This window comes from Papio anubis, chromosome 1, assembly GCF_008728515.1.
Source record: "Papio anubis isolate 15944 chromosome 1, Panubis1.0, whole genome shotgun sequence".
In the NCBI taxonomy this organism is placed as follows: domain Eukaryota; kingdom Metazoa; phylum Chordata; class Mammalia; order Primates; family Cercopithecidae; genus Papio; species Papio anubis.
In genome coordinates, this window is record NC_044976.1 from 67,876,690 (window position 1) to 67,887,750 (window position 11,061).

An 11,061-nucleotide genomic window follows, 5' to 3' on the forward strand; every position below is an offset into this window, starting at 1 on the left:
AAATATCTGCCCCTTACCATCCCTAGATGAGATGTAATTTCATCCTGTTTCTCCTAAACAACTCTACTCCCTCCAAAATTGAATTGACCACTTATCACTTTGGAAAATTAAAGTTGTTTTCACCTACTTCAGAAAAAAGTAGGTTGACAGTGCAAACCAAGAAGGATGGGAAGGACCAGTCTGCAAATCAGTGTCATTCACCTATGCGTAATAGAAAAGGTGACCCAGTCTGGTGTATTCAACACCTGGTGACTTAACAGATAGCACGTTTCCTAAAAGAATGACATTTCAGCATGAAAAATCGTGAATGACATAATCTCAAAATAAAAGGTAGTTCTCAGGAAGAGAACAGCTGTAAACCTATGCTGATAATGCATAGACAGACATAGATAGGTAGATCAATTTTTTTTGTTACGTTTGAATTTCCCTCTGGACCAAGACTGGTCCTCAGATTAACAGTGTAAGTGAACTAAGTACACATTAGAAGTAGTATCTAAACAAATTGAGGCATTGTATAGCAATATGTAGAAAAAATACGAATCCCTTTGTACAAGTCAATTGTCCATCATTTTTCCTCTAACTTTCATCATCAGACCCAAATTAAAATAATCCAACTTTGCTAGTCCCATCTTTCTAAGTAGCTTTAATTTATTCATTTATTTAGTCTATTAGCACAAATTGAGCATGTATTGCATGCAACCACAGTGATAGATGCTTTAGGAACATAGTGAAGTAACGCAGGGGTCCCCAACCTCTGGGCCAAGGACTGTTGGTAGAACCAGGTTGCACAGTAGGAGATGATCAGCAGGCAAGTGAGTGAAACTTCATCTGTATTTACAGCTGCTCCTCATCACTCTCATTACCACCTGAGCGCCTCCTCCTGTCAGATCAGAGGCAGCATTAGATTCTCATAGGAACACAAACCCTATTGTGAACTTCATATGTGAGGGATCTAGGTTACATGCTCCTTATGAGAATTTAATGTGTGTGATCTGTCACTGTCTCCCTTTACCCCCACATGGGACCATCTAGTTGCAGGAAAATAAGCTCAGGGCTCCCACTGATTCTACATTATGGTGAGTTGTGTAATTATTTCATCATATAATGCAAGATAATAATAACAATAGAAATAAAGTGCATGATAAATGTAATGTGCTTGACTCATCCTGACACCATCTCTCCCCACTGCCCTCTACCAGTTGTTGGAAAAATTGTCTTCCATGAAACTGGTCTCTGGTGCCAAAAAGGTTGGGGACCACTGATGTATAGAACCGGGTCCATTCTGTCAATTACTCTCCCCATTCCCCAGTTCTGTCCATCAGGTTCCCAAGGTATTAAAATGTCTTGCTTAAAACTTATCAAAGAAAATGAGAATATTTTCATCTTATTTTTCCTTTTTAAGTTCTTTGTGTTACTTACTCTGTGCATTTCTCTCTGTTCTAACAATGACTATCTTCTTTGCCACATTTAGAAGAGGTTGCCTTTAATGTTTTTTTAACTTATAAGATTAGCTTTACAATCAGGCATATCGTCTTGTTATTTGCTTTCATAGTGCTTTCTCCTTCATATAATTTACCATGAGAATAGGCAAATTATGGCTTGATGTCTATTTTTCCTGCTAGCCTACAATCTGTATTAAGGCATAGTCAGAACCAGCCAGTGCACCATCATATCCGCAGTACAAAGAGCAGTTTCTTAAACATTGTCAGAACCCAGTCAGGTTTTTTGAGGGAATAAATGAATGAATTCCTAACCCAATTCAGCATTATCTTCATTTTTCACTGGCAGTAGTCGGTGTATACCAAAGCAATGAATATCCATTGAGCAAAGGTTGAATGAGCACGTGCTACGTGTCAGGTATAAAGGTTGAATGAGCATATGCTATGTGTCAGGTAATGCAGAGTTAAAGCTTAGGTTCTCAAGGAGCTTACAGTACAGTGAAACTTACTTTACTACATTTAAAAAGTTGAATCTGATTTATAAAACCAGTAAAAATGGTACCTACCCATTCATCCATATCATTCTCCAGACATTATTTTTCTTTCAGTATTTTAAACAAACTTGAACATAAGGAAATTGCTTTAAATACAAGCTATATAATACATTCCTGTTAAGAACTCAGACAGAAAATAGAGAAGCTAGAGGGGAATGTTTGAAAGCCAACAGAGTCATGCAAAGGGTGATTAGGGACGTTTATGATGTCCAGTGCTCATGGAGTGAAAGCCGGGGGATTGAAGGCACACATGCATGAAAAAACATATCTGAACTATACAAATAATGATCACAGTTACATGGGTTTCTTTCCACTCAAATAGTGGGATTCATAAGAATTGTTAAATAATATTTTTATTGTGGAAATGTGGTATTTTTTCATATTATTCTCCAGTTGTCTGACCCATGCTTCAAGTGCCATCTCTTCTAAGAAGTCTTCAGTGATTCCTCTAGCTAAATGTAACCCTACCTACTGCACAGAATTGTTAGGAAGAGTAAAGAACAAATTTAGGTAAGCACACTTTCTGAACTGTAAATATTAAACAACCTTTAGTTTATTCATTCTTTATTTCAACCAATTTTGATTATCCACAATGTATCAGCATTCATTTTTCCAGACACTGGACAAATACTAATCAAGAAAAAGACAAAAACAAAAAAAAAAACAAAAACAAAAACAAAACAAAACAAAAAAAACCTCTCATGAAGTTTACACTATAGCGAAAGAAACCAACATTAAAAACATAAGTAAAATGTATTATGTGTAGAGCTAAATGCTTAGGAGAATAAACAGAAAAGAGTGATGTAAAATAGGTGTATGTGGTTAAAATTTATATAGGATGACTGGGAAAGGTCTCATTGAGAAAGTGATTTTTGACTAACAATCAGTAAGTAAGAAGGTGAGCTCTATGGAGATCTGGCAAAGAAGAACTCCAGGCAAAGGAAAAAGAAAATATAAAATTCTCTAAAGAGGACTTGTGTTTGGAATATTGGAGGAACAGTGAGTAGGTGTGTGGCTAGAGTAAATGAGTGAGGGATAACAAGTAGAGAACGAGGTCAAGAGATCAGATATGGAGATTATATAAGGACTCAGTTATCAAATATGCCAATCGGTTATTAGCAGTTAGTTTTTATAATTAACAATAAATATTTCCCTACTTGAGCACTCAAAGTGCACTTTAATGGTATCTCCTTAATGGTCCTTATCATTCTCTTTCTTGCATTCATGGTTATTCTTCTCTATTAGATCATAAGATTAAATCTTACTTATCATTTTGTACCTTTCAACATTACACTGAACAAATTGCTGCCCATAAAGTTATGAGACTAAAACCCGAATCACTTAATTGACCTTTACTGGGTTTTTTTAATCATAGAAAAATGGCCATAAACATGGCTCACCCTCACATCAGCCAAAGAAGGATTCACTGAAATTTTACAAGTTTTATTTAGTCACAGTCCAAACACCTGATGATTGACCCTATGTAGATATGTACTTTTCCAAATTTTGTTTGAAACTATTAATGTTCTCTACTAGTTGCCTAGATGATACCTATTCATTCAGGAAGTCAGCAAATGCAATTCAATGACTACCACATGCCAAGCATTATGAGGATACAGTAGACAATATGATAGACATTATCTCTGTTCTCTAAAACTTATACTGCAGTAGGGAAAACATTCATTTTTTGTGGTTGTAATGCTTCTGATATGAAAGTGAATATTTTTGCTTCTAGACTAAATTAACATTTAACTATGAAGGTTAATGGTAAATAACAACTACCATTTATAGAGCTTTTATGTGTGCCAAGTGTGTGTGAAACACTTTATAGGCATTACTCTATTTAATATTCATACAGTCTAGAGAAGTAGATATCATTCCTATTTTCTAAATGAAAACACTGAGGCACTGATAGTTTTAAAATTTTGCTTCCAAAATACAGACAGTGTTTTGCAGAACTGAGATTTCAACCTAAATCTGCCTAATTTCAATGTCGTATTCTTAACCTCATAGACAGTGTGTTTCTGCTTTAGCGTGTTATATGAAGTAATGTCTTTAGCGTATTATATGAAGTTTTGTATATATTAATTACTTTTGAATGGCAAAATGGCAGGGAGAAGTATGGGTTAATTTTGGGCTTCCTGTAACATTTTTCTCATAATGTCTGAGCACTGTAAATGTCCTTACAATATCCAAATTATCAGATGTTACTTCATGTGATATTGAAAATTAGTGTGTGAGTGACCATAAGGAGAGCAGTAAGAGTATAGGAATGATTCAGGACTACTCAAAGATAGCCCAAGCATATTAATTCTTAGTGAAGGTAATACCTAATTATTATAATTAGTTGTTATTTCAAGGATTTTTTGTATATTTCTTCACAAACACTTCATGGTTGCTTGAGCTAATTTTAAGAATGCAATTTAAGATACCATGTCATAATGAAGCAGCACTGTTGTCTGGGGTAAATACCCAAGGTTCATTGTCTTGCATCAAGAAGATTAAGGACACAAACACACATGAGGAGTGAATTTAGGAGCAGAGGTTTCACAGACAAATGAAAGAGAAAGGAGAGCAGCTCACTCTCTCTCTTGTGAGAGAGGGGAATCCAAAAGGGAAAAAGCTGGCCTGCAGCAGACTGTAGCAGATTTTTTTTTTTTTTTTTTTTTTTTTTTGAGACGGAGTCTTGCTCTGTCACCCAGGCTGGAGTGCAGTGGCGTGATCTCAGCTCACTGCAAGCTCCGCCTCCCATATTCGTGACATTCTCCTGCCTCAGCCTCCCAAGTAGCTGGGACTACAGGTGCCTTCCACCACGCCCGGATAATTTTTTATATTTTTAGTAGAGATAGGGTTTCACCATGTTAGCCAGGATGGTCTCGATCACCTGACCTCGTGATCCACCCGCCTCGGCCTCCCAAAGTGCTGGGATTACAGGCATGAGGCACAGCGCCCTGTCGACTGTAGCAGATTTTATAGGCAGGCTTGAGGAGGTGGTGTCTGATTTACATAGGGCCCACAGATTGGTTTGACAGATGTGACATTTACCTAGCATATGGGGAAGACTGGTTGCCCCACCCTAATCTTATTATGCAAATAGGCTTTCCACTTGGCCAGCGCCATCTTGTCTGATCCTTACTGTACACGGGGCTGGTCAAGAGAAGAGAAGATGGAGCGGCCATTTTGATCATGGCTAGTCCCAGGTAAACTTTTCCTATTGGTGCAACTGTCAATATTCACCTGTGCAAGCTTGCAACTTGCTCGTCTATTTCTGCAGCTCGATTTTACAGGCTGCTCTCTGTTAGAAAAGAAAATGATTTGAGGGCTGCTTTTTATTAACAGGAAAGCCTTACCGAGGATTCCTTATCCTCACTATCTGCCTAGATAATTTCTTTTTAACTCTTATATCAATAATTTGACAAAATATCTTTTTTGAGAACTCCAAAAGATGCAGTAAGCTCCTCTGTCCCATAAAGTAGGCAGAGAACTGACAGAAGCTTTAAAGGAATTGATTTTATGTCAGAGTTTTGTGAGAGAGTTAATAATAATTTCTCTGATGGATAATTTGTCCCATGTACTGTAAAACAATAATAATCTAGACTTTACTGCCCAGGCTAAGAACAGGACTAGAACCTATTGTCTTAATCTCTGAAATACATAGTTAGTTTCTGGTATGAGCATTATCCACAGGTGCACGTGTGCATGCTTTTCTTAGGAGCTTTAAGATTCCCTGAGTTTTGTGAGTTATATAGAAAACTGTTGCTTGGATTATTAGACAGGGGTGATTTTCAACACAAACTAGCAAGGACTTAGACATCTCCTCTCCTTTATGAAAAAATTCCTGATTATCCCACTGTTGAACTCATAAAATATTTCCAGTTGATGTATTCATTCAAAACTAGTCATGCTCTGCCATAAATTCTTACTACATTTTTATATGTATAACCCACATATAAATTGATCATTCTCATAGGCAGATTTTTCTCACCCGTTCAGAAGCTTGTAGGTATTTTTTGTAGGCCTCATTGTTGCAATAAGATTCTAAACACAATTAGCGTTTTCTTACTTTAGCCTTTTTTGCAAAGATTTGGTAAGTTACAAGGCAGAATCACATTTTGGCATTTGATTCCCTTAATCTCACTACGTGATTTTCCAAACTTTCTCATTCCTTGTGATTTCTTCTATAGTTCTACACCAAATAGTGTCCAGTATCCTAGCCTGTACCCTTTTCTTTGATTTTTCTCTTCATGGCAATTGTCAGCACTACCACTACCCACTTGATTTTGCAGAATAATATATCCAGTATCACATTCTACCCTCAATTATTGCACTCATGCCCATTTTAGTCCTCAGAAAATGTGACAAAAATAAGCAATTTCAGCTACAATGAATGATCACATCCTAGGAAACAATGAGAGTTACAAACAATTCTAAAAGATTTTTGTACATTTTACCCCCCTTACTGGTTTGAACATCCTTCAAGGGATTGCTTTGTAATTGTCTGTGTCGTTTAAAGTTCTTTGCACTAGGCACTCTAATATATGTTGTTTGGTTTATTTCCCTAGAATATATCAGCTGTGAAAATAAATGAGTAAAAGAAAGATTTCCTTATCTCCAACATTTCTGGGAAGGGGTGTGTCAGTGGATTTTATGTTACTGGAAAGAGACAATCCAGTAGTCCACTTTGTCAGGAGTGTTTCAAACAACATCTGTGAACTCACTGGACTTCAAGCTCCTACAGGCTAGAGATTTGGTCTCTTTCATCTGCATTGTAAAAGGTCATGGAGATCGAGAATCTGGAATTACTAGACTATAATGGATGAGATTTATAAAAAGTAAGATGAAGGTAAGCAGCTGTGCACAACTGCTCTGCTATATTGTGAGGAATCTAGAACAAAGATAGGGAAACAAGAGTTGAAAGGGTATATGTACATGTTCTGCCTGTGTTTAAGAGCTTATCTATGTTGCACTTTGAGTTATCTTGCCTGAAGATAAGTTTGCAAGTTTGAGGCAAAAAATCTTTGGGATCTTGTGGTAAGATCATCAAGGAACAGCTCTCAGGAGGTGGTGCAGTGCATCAGAGAGAAACTGGCTAGTGGTGGAAAGAATAGACTCCTTGGAAAAAGAAAAAGAAAATTTAAAATGGAGTCTATCTTCTGGATGCAAAGAAATTCTCAGCATCACATGGGAGCAAGGTACCATATATTTGCTTCAACTGTATGGATTATTGAATAAGTTGTATTATGTGGCTAGGATATTTTTACCTTCTTTCTATTCTCTAAGACACCCAAATATCTAAGCCAGTCACTGCCAAGTTAAGTAGTCTCGCTATTATAATTTATATTTTGCATTGCACTTAAAGTGTTTTGCCCATAGTATGTGCTCATTAAATGGGTCAAACGACATTTTATACAATTAATCATGTATTCAGTAGAAGTCAAACGTGAAAATAGAACTTTAAAAGGCTTAAGTTTTATTATAATTTTATATAAATAGTTAATGGCCTGTAATTTAAAGAAAATAGGCATATTATTGAACACAGAAACTACATAATAGTGAAAGCATAAATAAAAAGGAATTTTTACTGAAATCATTTTGATGTAGATTACAGTTACAAAGATATTTGAACGTGCATTGTGGGTAGTATAAGCAGACAGTTCCATCGTAAATTAAGAAATTTTTAATGTAATAGCTCTTCTACCTTTATAAAGTTTCCATTTATTTCCAGGAAAATAACCTAATCCATTTAAATTTAATGTTGGCATAGCTTGAAGATCTTAAATTAAACAGGTGTGTACTTCAGAGAAACAGGAATACATCTAGACATATTTAGATATACACAGTCCCTAAAGGTTACATACCATGGTAAGACCTTCCTGGTTCTCTTAGATATGCATTTAACATCGTAAAATAACCTGTTAGATTTTAGAAGATAGTGTTAGCATTCTGATCCAGTATCTACTTATGTAATAAAAGTAAATCACTTCTGCAGGTTTAATACTGCAAATAAATTGCATTAACAATGATTTGCATATTATCTATTCATTCTCAAAACTTTCCAGATTCTTACTTATGTTTAAGTGCTTTGTATTATACAGAGAAACTACTGTAGAGAAAGAGACACTTCATTTTTATTTGAAATCAAATATCAAGTTTAAAACAAAATGACTGACTGAAATGTATTTAATTTTACTTTCTTATGCAGGAAAAAATACACTAAATAAATCAAGCTCAGATATAGTGGTCTATGGCATTTTCAAGCCATGAAACTGAAAAAAAATAAAATAAAACAATGTTATTGAGTTGAAAATTACACAATGTGAACTATCAGTGTGTGATGACAAGAATAAGGTTATCAAAAACCTTTTGGCTATGCCTGTGTAATGCCAAATTCCTGTATGAATCTTAAAACATTTATTTAACTCAACTGGGGTAAGGTTAGTTTATTGATATGGTTTAAATCCTGGAGGATATCAGAGACTCTCAGCTCTGTGACCTTTTCTTGAAAGAAATGAGAAGGAGCTGGATGATGGGAGAGTGGGGCTATATAATGAGTTGACAAAACTTCAACACGTTTTCCTTTTACTACCAGACAGTATCATGAAACTTAACTAAAAACTGATTTTCTATGGGAAAAAATTATATCTATATTGATACCTAATTTTTACGTATTTTTGGCCACAGATAGAAAATATGATGACAACAAAATCTCGTCCGTTTTAAATAATAAGGTAAGTCCTCTGCATTTCAAGCTTATATAATTCTGTATTTCAAATTTTCATTGTTGTAGGTATAGAAATTAAATAAATGAAATATGTTTGTCTATCAGACAGGGAATATTTAAATGATGTTTGGTATGCAGTTAGGTAGTGTGAAAACAAGAATTCTGATACACAGTTATTAAGAACATGAACTAGTTTAACATTTTGGGAAGGGAAAGTACTATCAAATTTGTGTAAATGTATAGTTTTTATATTATCAATAATATTTCTAAAAATATATGCTATAAAAGTGTTACACCAGAATGCAAAAACATATGTACAAAAATGTTCGTTGCAAAAATTGTTACAATAGTGAAAAATTTAGGATCCATCTAATCATTAATAGGAAAGAGGTAATATGCATGATAGTACGTCATGCAATAAGATTCTATGAAGCCTATAAAAAGAAGGGATGTAGTACATTGGTACTAAAATAGAAGGATATTTCACAATATATTCAATAAAAAGCAAGTTATAAGACAGTATATATAATAAGAATACATTTCTGGGAGATAAAACCAATAATATAACTATGTTTCTATACACTGAAAAAATTTAGAGAAGTATACCGTATTAATAACTGCAGTTATTTCAGGGATATGAATTATACAGAGCTTTTATTTATTTATTTATTTATTTTTTTTAAGATTTTTAAATTATTTATTTTAAAGCAACAAACAATCCTATGAAATATGATGCAGCTTCAGTTTTCAGTTAAATTTCTGCCATGAGTTTCATCATCATGTCTCTGAATTAATGTCTCAAGAACATTGCAGAAATTATTTACAAGGTAAAGTCATGGAGTAGCTCTACTTTGTAATTTTTAAAAATAAAACTTTAGTTACCTCTCAGCTCATGATTTTTCCCCTTTGAGTGTTTACATTTTTAAAAATATACAAATGTAACCAATAGAAGAGTTTAAATTATAAGTCAAATTCTTTTATTTAAAGTAGCAAATATTTACCATACTCTTCAGTTTCGAAATTATAATGCATAACATAAGAGGCCTCTAAAGATCAAAGAATCAAAGATCTCAATTTAAACAGTTTAAGAAAAAAAGACTACCCTTTTATATAGGTTGAGTATCCCTTATCCGAAAAGCTTGGAACCAGAAGTGTTTAGTATTTTGAATTTTTTGAATTTTAGAATATTCAAATACATACAATGAGATATCTTGAGGATGAGACCCAAGTCTAACATGAAATTCATTTATGTTTCATGTACAACTTATACCAATAGCTTGAAGGTAATTTTATTCAATATTTTTAATAATTTTGTACACGAAGCAGTTTGTATTAAGTCCTTATGTCTGAAATTTTCCACTTGTAGTGTCACGTTGGTGCTCAAGAAGTTTTGGATTTTGGAGTATTTCAAATTTCTATACAGAGCTTTTATATTTCACAACATAAAATGTCTATGTTGCTTTGGATCTTAATAAGAATATATTACTTCTATGTTCAGAAAATATAAAAATATAAAAACTGTCAGAGAAATAGGTAATTTTTGTTTTTTCTTGAACAATGCTATAATGCTACTAGTTTTTTTATTACATAATTTCTAGTTTATTGAGTTATCTTGTATGTGTTTATCAGAAAGTTTAAAAAGAGCTAAATTTGCTTGGCTTTCTGTTTTTTAGGTCTCAGTATTAATTGTTAACTGAACATTCGGAACACCTTTCATGATTCAACTTGTTTATGCATTTTGCGTTTACAACACGAAGAGATTTCAGTCAAGTAATTACCATTAATGCTAACCATGAGTGTGCCCTACAATAAAAAAATAACGAATTTTGCATTCATCATCTAGCTGATGGAAATAACCACTATTTAAAAGAGATTTTTGCTTACACTGACCCTGAAAACATATTAGGGTCATTAAGAAAACAACCAAAAATATGTTTTTGTTTGTTTCACTTAGAAGCTATTGGTAAGTAAAGTTAACATTATGTCCTGTGTAATAGCATCATGGTGGCAAGGCTTATTTCCACTGCCATCTCTTAAAATACCATGCTTGACAGAAAGGCAATATACAAAATGCTACTTAACCTAGCTAACTTCAGCATTACTACACCAAAAAAAAAAAAAAAAAAAAAATCACCTGAAAAATTGTTACGTAAACAGATGTTAGTCTACTTCCAAAATATGGCAAGCTAAATGCCATGAAAATACCTCTAGGACAAAACACCTAGAAATGCGGGGGAAAAAATAACAAACTACGTTTTTTATTGTTTTGTGAACAGTGAACTTCCCAAACAGAAGGGAAATGTTTGGAGACCAAAATTAAGAGAAAACAGGAAACCACAATGGCAAG

General features: G+C 34.0%; 1 long non-coding RNA gene across 1 annotated transcript; it reads left to right on the forward strand.

Moving 5' to 3' along the window:
• The first annotated feature begins 4,842 nt into the window (after window positions 1-4,842).
• On the forward strand, window positions 4,843-10,848 carry LOC103885957. Its single transcript, XR_002524084.2, has 2 exons — window positions 4,843-6,836; window positions 8,675-10,848. It is a non-coding gene; the product is annotated as an uncharacterized LOC103885957 (long non-coding RNA).
• Window positions 10,849-11,061: the final 213 nt, after the last annotated feature.